This window comes from Numida meleagris, chromosome 3 (genome assembly GCF_002078875.1).
Source record: "Numida meleagris isolate 19003 breed g44 Domestic line chromosome 3, NumMel1.0, whole genome shotgun sequence".
NCBI lineage: Eukaryota > Metazoa > Chordata > Aves > Galliformes > Numididae > Numida > Numida meleagris.
In genome coordinates this window covers 109,980-126,322 of record NC_034411.1, presented here as the reverse complement: position 1 = coordinate 126,322, position 16,343 = coordinate 109,980, and positions in this window count along the sequence as shown.

Below are 16,343 nucleotides of genomic sequence, written 5' to 3'. Positions count from 1 at the left end.
TACGCTGTGTGCATCCCGCAGCAATGCAAGTCAGGGCGCCTAGGTGTATTATATCGCGTGCCAAAAACATGTATTTTCTTGCTTCTGTTAGCAGTATACTTGCCTCTATTGATATCAACAGAAATGTTTCTAATACACAGCTGACGCTGAGAAAAATCTGCTTATTTTTTCAGCACGGGTAATAATCTTATTTTTCACTTCTAATTTGTTGCATAAAATATAAAGCATTTATGAAAATTGCTAGAGTAATGAGTATGAGGGAATTCTGACCGCTGCAAACAAAATCATTCTCTCACTTCATATGAAACTGCCACGTATTATGTTCTGCTTTCAGATCTCGGGAGCACTTAGTTAGTGTTTTGGGATTTTTTTGTTGTTAATAGCATGAAAGGTAGAGGAGGAAATGCTCTCCTGCCTGCTTCACAAAACAGCAATTACTGCTTAATTTTCTGTCCTCTCTGTACACGTTGCTTAGGAAGACATTTTGACATACTCTCGGGTCATTGCGTTATATATACACTGACAAGTAAATGTGACAAGCCTTTCCAGTCTCTGCATACCGCTGAATTCTTTATGTCAGTACCCAATTCTTTTCACCTCCAGTAGGTTCCACTCATATGCATAATGCAGCGAAACACAGAAAACCCAAAGCATCTTTTCTTCAGTCTCTTTAATGGAAGAATTCTTGCGCCAATAGCTATGTTTTTATTTATTTTTCCCACAAATACTGAGGAAAAATATGCAAATACATAGTTTCTATTACTTTATTAATGGCTCCTTGAAGTTATTTTTTACTGTAATGTGCTAAGTATAAAATTAAGCTTATCAACAATTGTTTTGTATCCTTAGAACAGAAATATTAAATTGTTACGGTCAAAATATAGTCCAAATCTGAGCATAGTCTGTCAATCCATGAACAGGTTACTAGATTGCATCTCATGGGTATAACTGAAGCCTACATTCAGTGGCTCAGCTAACTCCTATCTTGCATCAAAAAAAAAAGATACAGTAGCACTACTTGTAATTAATAAATATTTTCCTCTGGAAAAAAAAAAAATGGCCTTGAAAAAAGCATGTAAGTCCAAGAGAAAATCAGTTTGGTTAGCAGTTCTGATTGAATCTTGACATATCTATTGCTGTCCTTTGCATTGCATTTTATACATTTAAAATGCAGAAAATGCTATGATGTTCTCCGGTGTTACTTTTTTCATTGCTATATAGAAACTCAAGCTCAAATTGTGACTTCTTAACTCTTCTATATTTGCGCGGTTCACAAATATTTAAGCTGTTGTTTTTACTCCAGCGAAACATGAACGCTTCTGTAAACTCAAGGGCAGAACATTTATTCACGTGGATGTGCCATGGGAAGATGGGCAGAGCTTATGATGACAGTGAGGCAGCTCTGAAGTGTTAGTTTGTAAGGCTATGCCATGTGACTGTTAGCTTGCTCACTCAAATTCTGTGCTTACATGTATGCACTTCATCTCCTATCATCCAGAGAGAAGCAGCCTGAAGTCAGTATCCAGAGGATTAAAAAGTGGCATGTTTCTTTTGTCTGGGAACTCAATCAAGACCTGCTTCTTGACCAACCAGCTGCAAAATATTTGCAATGCAGAGAGAAGAGGCTTGGTAGTCCGCTTTATGACAGCAAGACTGTGCTTCCAAAAGGATCCATACTTATGTAAAACAATGAAAAAGCTGTCTACGAAGCACTATTTCTCATGTATATTTTTGTTCACTGGGCAAACATTGTAGTCAGAGCTAAAGCTCCACATCCTATTTGTCATAGAATCATGGAATCACCAAGGTTGGAAAAGACCTACAAGATCATCCTGTCCAACCATCCACCTATCACCAATAGTTCTCACTAAACCATGTCTCTCAGTACATCATCTAAATGTTCCTTGACAACCTCCAGGCTCAGTGACTCCACCACTTCCCTGGGCAGCCCATTGCAGCACCTGACCACTCTGTCAGAGAAGCAGTATTTCCTAACGTCCAGCCTCAATCTCCCCTGGCGCAACTTGAGCCCATGTACATAGGTCTCCCATTCCTTGTTTTTCACTTGCAGGTTGTTCTGTGGTTGTTTTGTGTTTTTATGTGTGGTTTTATTTGTTTGTTTGTTTCCTACATGGGAACATGTGCAAGAAAATACTAAAAATATAAGTTTGGTTTTTTATTCTGTATTCTTCTGTATTTTGTACCAGGAAGAAACAGAGTATGTTCTAGCAGATGTGGGGGGTTTTACGTGCATCATTTAACATGCACTTAGGAATGTGCTTTGTCCTTACATAAAATGTTTAATTAAGTTGTTTGCCAGTATCATTATGTTTGTATAACAGATGCTGTTAGCACCTAATTTAACACTTGAACATTCTCATCTTCTCCCCAAGAATATTCTTCAGTCCAATAGGCAGCGTTACATTTGACTTCTGAATAGAAGGTGAAGCGATAGAACTCTAATCAGAGTGTTTTTATTTGCAATTACTTATTGATGAGGTTTTTGCCAAATGTTGTACACATTAGTGACTTCACTGCGCTTCAGTCAAAGATAAAATGTGAAACTGGTTCTAAGGAGAAATAACACAGTGAAGAAATACATATTAGGGAAAGATGACCTAGGGCAAGGTAAATTCTGTGTTTTGATTTGAATCTGTGTACTTTGTATTCTAATCATTTCTGGCACCCAGTTCTGCAGCCCTGAGCAAGTTAATAAAATAAATGAATCAATACATTACAAAAGAAAAATCCCTGTCCCTTTCATTTTCAAGTAGACTCTCATCGAGGCAGGAAAGGTAGCGTGGGAAGCCCTACCCATGGAGCGTGAAGCGGTGTCAATAAAGGTAAGAAATGCTTAGAAACCCTGAGCAAAATGCTGAAATTGTTTGACCACCACAGAAGATGAGCGTGTTGGTTATTATTCTACTTGTTCTGCGTTTGTGACAGAAATGGAAATCCTCTGAAATAACTAACAATATAAGTTATTATGGTTACTGCAGTCTCTACTGTCTGAACACACGAAATCTTTTAGTAGGAGACAATGCAACTAAAGATGAACTCAGAGAATGATAGAACAAAATAAGCCATTTCTCTCATGACCTATCCTTTCTCCATTTCCCCTTCCTTCCCAGAAAGTCAAACCTGTAAGACAAAAGGGCAAAACAGCTGGCTTGGGAAATTGTGCAAGTGACAAAACCTGGCATACACATACATGTACAAACTTCTGACATGCACCAGTGCTGGAAAAGGAAGATCTAAGAAATATAACTCATTAAAAAGATTGCTATATTGCTATAGACTCACGTTTTAAAATTGCTCAGAAGAATTCAAGGACCTTCAAAGCAGCAGTTAGGCTAGGGTTCGGTCCTCACTTCAGCTGATTCTTGTCTATACAAGGTAAGCCAAGTCCAGTAGGAGAGACCCGGCCAAACACGGTCAGTCGCCCCACAGTTAGGTTTTGTGAAGGGTCTGAGACATGGCTGTTCAAACATCCTTGGCTAAATTAGGAAAGCTATTTTCCTACAGCTCTGGACTATGTTACCAGTAAGGTAGGCTCTCTCACCTGTCTTGATAAGAAACTCTGTCCTAAACCAGAATACGCTTTGCTGAAGATATGGAGTTCAAACAAACTGTTATCTTCTCGTTGTTTCAATGGAAGATTAAGAAATGGTTCTCTAAACTGTCAAACACTTCTGACTGAAGCAGGCAGTCATGAGAGTGCAAGGAGAAAGGTGTGGAACCTGGCACACATGCAATTACAGCCAGGGGCCAAGAATGGAACCAAAGAGTAAATAATTGACCCTGCAGTTGTGACACGGGGCTGTTTTATTAATCAGACAAAATTTCCAACATCAGTGCTTTCAGTGCTTTATACTGTTGCCATATTCCAGTCTAAATATTTTAATATGTGTGTAATTGTGGCCAAGTCTAAATCTAGATTCCAGAAAAACACTGTGCTGAAGCTTACTGCCGTTAATAGTTCTGAGTGTTCTGTTTAACTCTTCTCTTGAGCAATTCTTTTGTGCAAAGGTTATCCTTGGTCTAATTTTTCACCCAGTGACTCATTTCAGTCAGGCATTCACAAAGCCGGGAAATGTTTCCGCACGACTCGCCATTTTTAATTACAGACATGACCCTCAATTAGTCTACAGGTGGGAGAGGAGGTCAGAAGTGTCTGTCAGCAGGTTGATGCTGCCTGCGTAAAGGGTTGTACCTCAACAAACAGAGCAGCATGGCCTGGCCCACACGTTTGTGTCATGCAAACAGAAGCATCTTCTGCACCCACTCTAATGTAGTCGGTATGAGTTCGTAACACGCAGCAGTGTATCTAGTGGTCTTAAAGGAATTCCTGACATTTATTAGTACTATTTCTCTCCACGCTTTGAGCTGCTGTATAACAGCGGCGTAAAGAGCATGGAACTTCTCTGTAAGATAATACTGTATTTTAGTCTCACCAGCAATTTCGCATAATCAGTATAATTAGATTAAGGTTGATTATTGTGTAATGGGTTACGCGGTCAAGGGCTCTGAAGATTGCTCTGACTGGGGTTTTGTCATTTTCCTTGTGAGCTGAAACTAAATCCTAAGCACACGTACTATCTGTGACTTTAATACTTTAAAGTGGGGTGCTTTTTTTCTCATAGGATTCTGTTTCTTTTAGCAAGAACTTGAATGTCTCAAACAGAGAATCTGTTTTTCTTTGCCATAGAACGGGTAGTCAGAGTTCCAGCAGAAAGAGGCATTCAGTAAGAGCTGCTGCTTGGAATCCAGGACCTGAAAAGTCACAGGTCCATCCCAAATCTAGTGGAAGCAAGATGATACTGTTCCAGGGAATTCAAACTATTTTGCTGCTTTTAATAAAAAATTAAAACGAGAATCCTGAGGTGATGTAGAAGCAGTGTATTTTCTTAATAAGTTATTCACAGTATCATTTCTCCACTGGGGTTGATGATTTGACTCAGTTTTGGGCGGAAATTTTTGCTGAAGATCAGCACAGTGTTCAACAGTCTCTGGATATAGCACAGTGTGTATACGTAATATATATTTATACACACGCAGATACATAAAACTCAGCAATTTATCAAGTTCTGATGAATTAAGAAATTTAGACATTGGCAAACTGCCTAGTTTAGCGTACTGCAAACATGTATATAACCTTATAACCTTAACCTTGTAACCTTAAAGTCTGAACATAACACATTAGAACGCTTCAACATCTTTTTCAGACTAAAGTTTTTGCTTGAAGTATCAAACCAAACTGTTAATGCTTGAGTGCTGTAGGACTGTGCCTTCTGTGGTCAGGTCCCTGTCCCTGTGCCCTGTTCATTATATTCCTTAGATGGTGTAGGTGTATTGGTGTTTTTTTTCCAGTCTGATGGGAAAAAATACACACTTCTCTATAGTTCTTCTCTGATACGTGTATGATGGACATGAGCATGTCTCTTATGTTGTCTAAGTTCCTTCTGCATAAGGGACTGATGTATTATTGTAGTTCTGAAGTTAATTTCCAGACTGACCAACTACTGGACGTCAGTTTGGTTTAGGTAGCCAGCAGTTTGTCACAGTTGAGCACCAAATACCTTCCACTTCCTAAAAAGTTCCAAAACAATGGCAATTCCTTGGGGTGGCTTTGAACCATGTGTGAGTTGGTTTCGAGGACCAGCCTAAAGCTGCTCTCAGCTGCAATTCTTGAACTTAATATTTGGTATTCACCCTCTACTGACTTTATTCTGTTGTACTGAGTATGTAACTAATATAGCTTTCATTTTGGTCAGAGTCTGAACTGTGAACCTTGCTGTCAACACAGTAATATTTAAACTTCTTCAAAGCTGAGGGGTATGACCCTATTTTTGTTTTTTTTTTTCCTAACTAGAAATCTTGTTCTCATAATTGCCTTAAGAGAAGATAAATTGATCCAAGTTGATCTAATTCTCACTCTCTCCTTAGTTCAATTATAAAGAATGCATGAATACATTGCCAGCTGCTAGGGCATTTTTCTCATTGTAGAATAATAGCAGGAAAAGTTCAGGGAACATGATTGCCGCAAGTCCTTGACAATAACAATTATAAAAATAATTTTAAAAAATAAAAATAAAAATGTGTAGCCTTAGGAGTCATATGTGGATTTTGGGGAAATATCGTGTCTGTTTTTGAGACTGTGAAACTTTCTATACAAGTCCCAGCTCTGTAACATCTTCAGCCAACTGTCACGCAAGCTAAAGCAGAATGACTTCCTTTTCACCAAGCGTCATTTTCTCTTCAGTTCCTTACACTTAGGAAAAGTGCACTTTAATTTCTTCTCAGGGCCTCCCTAAAGAAAAGGCTACTCAATATTAGGATCACTGAAGTGTTACCTGAGGATATAAGGAGAGCGAAACTTCGCAGTAAATCTGAAGGCTGCCCAGCCTTGAAGTTTCGCAGTCTGCATAGTGTGAAGAATCTTAGAGGCAATGGTTAGGGACATTAATTTGTCTTGAGTCAGTTAGTCTTACCACAGGGCTTGGCTCTCAAGGAGGCATTTAGCACCACACAGACAGCAGTGCTGGTCCTGGGGGCTGCTGGAAGAGCTGAAGCACAGTTTGCATTTCTGATTTTTATTATTCGCATGCTGTCCTCAAGATCTTTGGCCAATCACATTGCATTGTTGATCCAAAAAAAAAAAAAAAAAGACAATGAGTTAGAGATCTTTACAGAAACCCTCTCTGCTTTATACTTCAGAAACAGAAAAATGAGGAGAGACTTCAGAAATACTTCAGCGGAGATACAGATGGAAGTGTTTTGTACACAGTCTGTCCTTTTTCTCAGTTTTCAGATATACAGAACTTGTAATTTACTAATCTGCTGTGCACAATTCTTCCAATATCTGACTTGTCATGAGTTCTTTACATAGAATAACCATACATGTTACCCATGTGAACTCTGATCATTGTCCAGATGCAACTGGCCTCCTGGAAGTTGGCAGGTTGGATGGGCACTGGGCAGTAGGGTTTATACGGGGCTCTCTGCTGCATAGGAGAACAGATGGAACCAGTGTCCCTTCTCCCAGTATTAATGTTAGGCCTCTGAATTTGCAAGCCGGAAAGCTGCCCTGCTGTTCTGCTCTGGCAAAGTTTACTTGTGAGCCTACATCACCTAATACAAATAAGGGCAATTGAGAAAGAATTACTTGATTCTGGCATCCTTGGAAAATACTGTCACCACAAACAGCACTGTGAATAATAACAGTGTGCTGTCATGGTGCTATTTCCCTGTTGCTCAATTTCCTTTTCATTTTCTGCTAAGGCGTCACCTAATGAGGCTTCTACCAGAGGAACAGAAGGAGATGGGAGGCTGTCGTACATGGCTGGGAGCTGCTGACTGTTGCTTCCCTGAGTATACCAATGTGGGTGAGAACAGGAAGGCAAAATAAAGCAGAGTTGGAAGATGTAGTGGAGCCTTTCACATCTTGATAAGCAGACAAAATGATAGCAACATAAGCAGAGTTGCTTGTGTTCCCAGTTGGAGGAGAGACTGCATGTTGAATTCCAGCGCACCCATGGTTTTCATTAAACTTTGTGTAAATTTTCGTAGCTGATTTTTGTGAAGGCCCCATGAGTTATTTATTAAGTAGTTTAAATTTGTGGACTATACATTCAGGATATGGGATTTTTTACTTGTGCTTTAGTAGCGAAACACTGAAAAACAGTTTGGAAGCTGTGCTCCTATGGAATGTTCACTGTCAAATGGTTCCATCTGTATCTGTGGGTTATGTTATTGTATCAAGGATTGTTTCATAGTAGGACTCAAAAGCTGAGAGCTATACTTGATTATATAGGGCTTATTTTACCCAGTGCTTGTCTTTTTCACACTTCTTAAAGCTTATAAAACTTCTGTAGTATGACAAGCATATAAATCTACTGTACATAATCATTGTCTTTACAAAGGAGTGAACAAGCAGGGTATTTAGATTTTGTAGAAAACAAAGACAAGAAATTAAGCTGAACGCATAATACAATAATTTGTGGTTTCATGCAAGTGTAACAGTACAAAGCAGGCAGTGTGAAGTTCTTGATGTGTAAGCTTTTTGCTGCAGCCTTTTCTTGTTTCTAGTCACAGTTACACTTCCTCAAGAGCACACCACTGACTGACACCCTCCTTTTGAGCTGAAGAGAGCAGAAGTCTGCTACTAATTTTTGTTTTCCATTGCATGTAGGAAGAAAAGTTCACCGGACTGTCTTCAGGACTGTTATTCCCAAGAGGAAGAGGCTTTGACTGTATTACGACCACGTTCACAACTCATTCCCTCCCAGGGGTGCTCATCTTGTTTGCTTAGCTGGGTCCTAATACTGGACTGCTGTCACACACAAGGTTACTCCGAGCTCAGAATCCGTTCTTCAGATGTTAACAATGATTTGGCTATAGTAGATGGCTCTCTGCAAGGTTTTATGGTCTGCTGCTGTTTTGCATATTACCATTATGGGTTGGCAAGCAGGGCTTTGAGGCTCATGGGGTGAAGCTAATCCCTGCTTTTGCACTCTTGCAGAAATCTTGGCAGGACTTTAGGCTATGAAGAGAGATGGATGGAGGAGAAGGGTTATGGGGAGGCTGGAAACTGCATTTGAGACTCTGCAGGGAGTCTTAATACTGGCAATTTGTGTTCAGTGCGATAAAGTGGAAAAAGTGCTTGTTTAGGAAAGCTGACAGGAGAACAGAAAGTTAAACTTTGCTGCTGCAGATCCAGAACTCCTTCCTGATGCTTTGACTGGGTAGGCTTAGCTTACTATTTTAGAGCAAACAAAGCAACATTGCATTGTAATGCCAGAGAAGTAATAGAGCGCTTCCTGTACTTAAAATTCAATTCTACATTCCCTGCAGAAATGCACATGGTTTTCTGTGAAATAAATACAGTTTAACATGTTTGGTATTAATATTATTGGCTTCTTGCTGTTTGTATGTATTTTTGTGCCAGAATAATTTTATACCAGAAAAAATATGTCTTGAAAGCTTTCATACAGATGAAAAGCAATACTTTTCAGTTGGAAAAGGCCTCCAAAAGGCCTCATGGGGTGTTCTGTGCTGTACACCAATCTATAATTTGACAGCAATTCAGACTGACCTTCACAAAATGTTTAGCTCCTTGCCATCAACCCAGTAAGCCCCTTCTGTGGGAGAGTTTTCGTTTGTAAATCCAGGATGCCAAAGGAGATCTTTGATGGGAAAGAGAAGTATTTTGAGTGGCAGACTGTGAAGGTGAATCCACATGAAACGATGGGACGCTGACTGAGTAAGTCACTGAGTAAAAAGTGCTATTTGCTCCTGAAGATAGTAATGATTTTTTATTTTTTTTTTTTGCCAGGCCTTTGATTCATTCACCACTGAACACATCAGAAGTGAGTAGGTTTGGCACTAGGAAGTCAGGACAGGAGCTCAAAAAAATGAGGTAACACACTGTGACAAGATGAGTGATGTTTTGGTAGGTTAGGAGCACATTACTCCAGATATGCAGAGTAAAATTGACTCTAAACAGAATCCCTCGCAGTCACCAGTTTTGCATGCCTGATTAGGAAGGGAAAAAACAACCTTCACTTATACCTAACCAATATGTAATTAACTGACATGATTCTTTAGGACGTAGATTTTTATCATGAAGTCTAGCATTAATGCCATACAGCAATGGCATGTGTAACAAGTCAAAAAAGATAAATGCCAACAAACCAAGGTGTCAGCTGTAGGAAAGGATGTTTGGGTGTCAGGCTCTTGGTATCTGAATCTAATGAGTCCCACAAGCACAAAAGATGGCAGGGCTCTAATCATGACAGCAGACCTCATAAGGAAACCAGATGGTTTTGTGAAAAGGCAAGACGTATTGGAAGGCACCTGGAAGACTGCAGAATTGTATATCCCTCTGAGGCATCAGCATGAAAGTTCGTACCAACTTGCTGTGCAGTCAGATAACTACTTTCTAAAAGAAGCACACCTGCAACATACCTTGCCCGTTAACTGCAAACTACGATTTGTCTATGCGTAGTTATTTGGCAAAGTAGCTACAGCTTGTGTATGCTTTAGGGAGATGTGTTTAAATTAGTCTGCTCAGATAGGAGCAGAAATTTAGCTAGGGCGGCATAGGCTGTGCAGCACACTAGGGGCTCAGCAGATGAACCCACAGTCACTGTGGCTGTGCTGCTAATGGTGTAACTGGCCTATTGGTTTCCAGTTTCTTGAGCTGCAGGCACACTTGGGGTTGGCAGGCAGCTGTATGTATGCCCGGGGTGAGGTGTGTGTCTCAGCACTGTAGGTGGGTTCAATAATTCTGCCATGCACGTTTACGCATAGGCAGAATTACAGACAGGTTTGGGAGCAAAAAGGTTTGTTTGCATGCGGGTAGCTTAGCAGGAGTATTGTGAACGTGTGCAACTTAAGTTTCCCTTGTGAATGAGCAATCTGCTGTTTGCCTGCTCCTCTGCACATGGAAGCATCTCCTCCAGAGGGCACCATTGGTTCAAGCACGACCTACAGGGCGCCGTTTGTCTTCATTTTGGTCCTTTGTAGAATATTGACAAGAAAGCTTAAGAGCCTCCTAGATGATTTTCAAACCAGTTAAAATGATATAGAAGGTAAAGGACCTTCAGTTCTACAATTTTAGTATAAAGTAAATCCGGATAGATAATGTCTACAGCCAGCATTTTAACTTTCACTTAGAATAGGGCCGCACTAAAACAAAAAGGGTTATTTATTCAGAAATTTCCTTGGTTTACCTGTTCCATTGCTTTTCTCATTTCTTCTGCAGCTACTGCTTGTGTGTGTGTGTAAGATTTGCAGGAGTGAACCAACTGTCACTGTGCATCACGTCATGGATTTCCTGCTGTTACGGACTACGATACGTAAACTGAGCAGATTCATTGTAAGGGTGAGAAATGTGATAAATCTCAGGAGATTCCATCTGGTAATTTACAGAGAGCTTCCTGTCTGCTATCTTCTCAGTTTCCCAAACCCACGATAATGAAATGAACTGCAATTTATCTCTAACCCCGTTTGCTACTAAATTTCTCTTATTCTCTCTGGAGGAACAGCTGGATTTCTCTATTATTGTATTGTTATGAAGCACTGGGCTAATTATTAGTTCTTCAAAGGGCAGGCATATAAATATGATGATATAACACTGGCATCAGAAAGCAAGCCAAGAAAAAAATGGCAGTAAGAAAACAAAGTCACGTCTAACCCCCATTTTTACTTTTGTATGATTGTCTTGCTGCAAGAGGATTTAGTAGATGGAACTGAACTACATCCTGGGCCCTGGAGTGAGAAATTCCTTCGAAGAACCAAGCCTTGTATTCCTCACAAGAAGGATTAGCAGTCTCTGAATGCCTGACTAATTTCTTAAACACGGTTCATGCCGCCATAAAGAGAACTACAGCAATTCTAATACTTCACTGCTATTTGCTTCCGCTTAACTGTATCAGGGAAGACAGAGCCGGCGAACGAAAGAACTAGATGGAGCAAAAGGTCTGAGACTGGAGCAGAACAGTGCCAAAGTCGAGTCAGCTCCAATCATTGACAAGACTGTATATCCACCCGGTGCAGAAGGATCAGCCCTGAAAGGTGTATTGAAAAAGAAAAGCCTCACAAGCTGGAGGCACGTCAGTCATCTTTTTAGTGGAAGCTGTGGATAAATTGGATAAAGTATCAAGGGTTCGGGGGCTGATAATCCCGTGTCAGAGGTTACTTGTATGCTATTTGCACTATTAGTACTCGTGCCCTCTGCAACAGCTTCCGCTGCTCCGCCAGCTGCTGTCTGCACAGGCACCACCTGGGGATGGAGGCTCCGGCTCCAGCAGAGATCTCATCAGAGCCAGAAGCCCTCTCGATATTCTGAGATAATGATGATTATTAGCGCCAACACCCCTTCTGGGGGGACCGTCACACTAAACTACAGCACAGAATTGGCCGTCCCCATTTGTTAATTAATTTTGTTTGTAAAATACTCCTCTGAGGGAGAGGGAATAAATGTTACCATTAAGGACTTAAATAGGCTTTCAGATGAAATACCATAACCAGCTGCAGGTCAGCAACAAACCATTCTTTGTTAAGGTGTTTTCCTTTTACAGAGATACAGACTTAACAAGCTGAATAATCTCATCTTTTTAAGGTGGACTGTTAAGGTGGACTACGTCTGTGATCAAAAACGCCCGACAGAAAGGAACCAGCAGTTCTTTTCAACCGGTCATTATTTTGGGTATAAAATGTTCTGAAAAGAACTGTGAAAAGGGCTACAGTATCCTCCTGCTCGTGGCTCATATTTTGCATGTTTTTACCAGTTACTAACATTTTAAAGTAATAGTAAGCAAAAATAAACCCCTTCTGGCCCACACAAGAACACATAAATTTAAAGTATAATCTTATCCAAGTTATGAATCAATCAATCAAACAAAAAACCTTGATATTGCTGATAGTATAAGCATTGCGAAGTCAGTAGTATGTGAAATTGCCTTAGAATAACTCCTCCTACAACCCCCCTTCTCCCCCCCCAAAAAAGCTGTCAGCTTAATACCAGCCTGAAATCCTGAAATTACAGGGAGAAATTACTTCTTGGCCTAACCATCCTCTGACCTTCAAGCCATGAGCACACTGTACTACAGCCTTAACTCAGATAAGCTCAGACATTTTCTTAGAGCATTATTCAAATATCCTTAAGAACCTCAGTATTACATAACCAACTTACAAAAAATATGGAGTTTTGTAGGTATATCGGGCATGCAAGAAGAATCTTCCTAGGGAAGATGGAGAAACATTCAGACACTGGAAAGGAATATGCAGGAAACAACTGTTGACACAGTGGTTCAAAAAAGGCTGAACAAAATAAGCAAGTGCGTCGCCGTAGGTTATAGCAAAAGAAAACAAACTCTCATAGAAACTACCCGAATACAGTTTTTAAAAGAAAATGGATAAAAAACGTCAGAAGATATATGAAAGGGGGATAGCTATGAGGTTCAGTTGTTTTTCAAATAGGACAGTGGTGGCACTATTTTTAATTGCTTCTGCTAAACATCATTTTTCTATTTAGTGTAACGCTGTAACGGCAGCTACCGCACTGACTGCGTACGTAATAGGAACCTTGGGTTTCCCTCTCAAGACTAGTAATAGCTTATAGAAAATGACTTAGGTGTTGTTGCTACACACCATTAGGTCATTCAGTAGGCAAAATACAAGAGAAGATATGAATGTGCCGTGAACTGCGTGCGACCAAAACCAGCCCTAGCATTCACTGTGATTCACTAGACCTGCTCTGAAGCGATGATCTAGATTTTTGAGGTGCCTTTACAAACCTCTGTGGCATAACATTTTCCAGACACGGACAGGAATAGGTAGGAATTCCAATTTTGTATTCATCTTCAATTAAATGGAATTCACAATTAAACTGGTGACACAGTGAATTGAACCATCTGGATGTAACGCAAACAAAGGGTCCTTGCAGCTAACAGTGGCCTTTGAAAGAGGTGTGAATGAGCAGGCTGTTCCCAGTGCTAGAATGAGCAGGCTGTTCCCACCCTTGCAAGAAGCTTTATCAGGAATGCTATCTAGTAATTTTATTTCCTTTTTTTATCATTGTTACTCGGCAGTAGTTTTCTTGACCTTTTAGTTTTTACGTTAATTAGCACAAATGTTTTAATATGCCTTTTTAATGTAGTGATGTAAAATAGTAACTTGTGTTTTCTTGTTCCACAAGCACCTTGAAGGATTTTCCCAAAGTCAAAATAGGTCTTTCTTAAAAGCTTTTAATTGTTTTATTAGTACTTCATACAGAGAAAAGCCGTTATCAGAGGTAAATAATTTGACACATACCCAGGGGCAAAATCAGATATGAAAATTAATAGACAATTCTGAGGAAAGAGCTGAAAGAAGAGATTTGAACGGAGTATTGTTCTACTAACAATTACATTCTTAGCATTATGTATTCTTAATTCTTACGTGCATAACTAATCCTGAAAGCAAGTGAATCAAACACAAAGTACTCCATCCAATTCATTATTTACTGACCTTGGGAAGATCCTGTACACCAGTTTCAGCTGATGAGGAATGCCTCTCTAATGAGACATGCTAACATGAAAGGTGACCCAGGGCTCTGCGTGAGATGGAGCTAATAACTTCTGCTGAGCTGATAAATACGGGTTTCACGCCAGCATTGCCCAAGCTGGTGGGGTCAAGTGACACTGTGGCTGCAAAAATATGGATGAAAGTAAGGAGGCACCAGCAAGAGTCCAAGGCAAAGGGTGGGGAGGCAATTACCAGTAACGTGGTGCTGGATGAAGCAAAGTAAACGATGTCATAATAAAATGAAACTGAGGTAAATGGATTTTGAAGAGGTAAATAAGTCTTTCACGGGGGGTACAAAACCCCTTCTGTTTTGTAAAGCTGAATGGTGAGCGTGCTCTATATGGAAGGAAAACACTAGAGAAGAAAATCAGCCCCGTGTTTCTGTGCATTAGGGATCTAAAATGGCATAGCGTTGTTGATGTAATTATGTTGTCTTGCTTTTCTAGCCACCTATCTGCATATACTAGCGGTAATTGCTAACAATTATGAGACTGGGCTGCACTTTGCTGCTTCTCAGAGGAGATGCACAGCATGCCCTATAATTCATCTTCCTGACCCAGTTCAGAGGAACACCGCTTGCACTGGCAGGAACTTCTTTGACAGAAGGCATGTCAGCAAGAGCTTTTGCTCTGTCTCACTCCACTGGCCACAACAGAAGTTAGTACCACAGCTATTGTCCAGGTAACTGCTATTCTTGCCATAATGCTTAAGGGTTGCTTTTTTTTTTTTTTTTTAAAAAAAAAAAAAGTATTTTCTGTGTGTAGCAAATAGCAAAGAGAAGAACATAAATGACACTAGTAGACGTTCCTGTAGGTAGATAAAAGTCTAAATGTTCACAGATAAAGGTGTTATTGGCTAAACAACAAAAAGACCTGAATTAATACAACTCCAAGTTCAACTGAATTTTAAGGTAATATTTGTTGTACATTCTTAGCTGCCTAAGCCTACTGAAATACCTAAGAATAGTAATGCAATTTTAAAATCCAGAGAGATGTGTTACTATTTTTGATCAGATCAGCTGACTTGCCACAGTCACATCCTTCCTGCCAGTCCAACCAAACGAACAGGAACAAAAAGCCGTAAGCTATGAACAACAATATTAAATATAATGCTTCCACCAACCTCTTTGCAGCTTAAATACCAATATAGCTTAAGTAAATTGATAGTTTAAGGGATAAAATAAATAGTGTAAGGCGCCGTCCAGTGAGTTAAGGCTGACATTAGAACCTGGCTCTACTTTTGCAGTTCCGTCCCTGTCAACTCATGGCATTAAATTCTCTTGATTTTTTTTTTAAATGCAGCGCATTTAAAAAATTATAATTCACTAGAAAATTATGGATTCAGCATCCACGTGACTAAAAGAGAATCAGGTTGATCTGGATGTGTTACCTAGAGATGTCTGGAAATGGTAAATATCATTTTTTTTGCAGTTAGCGTTCTGCCCCATAGGAGTCTTCCACATTCATATAGGGGCTGATGCAGAGGACTGTTCTGTATTGCAGACACCCTTACAAAATCTTCTCCGACTGCCATTTTGATACCTACTTCTTGCCAGCTGGTATCATTAGACAAAGATGTGAAATGTCTGTTTTAAAAAAAATAAATAAGCAGACAACAGCCACTCTCCCCAAGTCCCTCCTGGTTATTCTTCAGTTTTCACTCAAAATACTCTCATTCTGAGCTGACTTACAGTTCTTACTTGGAAAGTTCCCTTAAAGTTGACGGGAATTTTGGTCACTCAAAGATATGAAATCTTGAACTGTTCTGGAATTTCCATTTCATTTTTCATGCCACAGAAGGACTTCCCCTTCTTTCCACTCCTGAGAAACCAAAAGCAACTTAGCCTAGTGTAGTTCTGGGATCTTTGGTAATTCCTAGCCATACTCAGACTCAGCCCCTCTGCGCCCTTACTCTTCACAGTGCTGTCCCACCTGTTCCCGTATCCTTGGTTTGATAGGGTAACAGATTTCTCTGAGCACAAGCGTAAGAACCAGCAAGGTGCCTGTCCTCACTATCTTTCAATGTCCAATGGCCACAGTCCTACTAAATTGGCCCAAGCATCCACACTTGCTTCCTGCTTTGCCTTAATCAGAAGTTTTGTGAGGCCAGGCAAAGGTGAAGCAACCTGGCAGTGCAGATCAGTAGGGGAAAGCAGCAGTGGGAGCTCTGCCACCTCCTTCCTTTGCTTATGTACAAGAGGAAGAGAAAACCGCTGTGTCTTGCTGCAGCTGAAGACGAGTAGGTTGTTTACATTCTTCTCAAAAAGCAGTCCC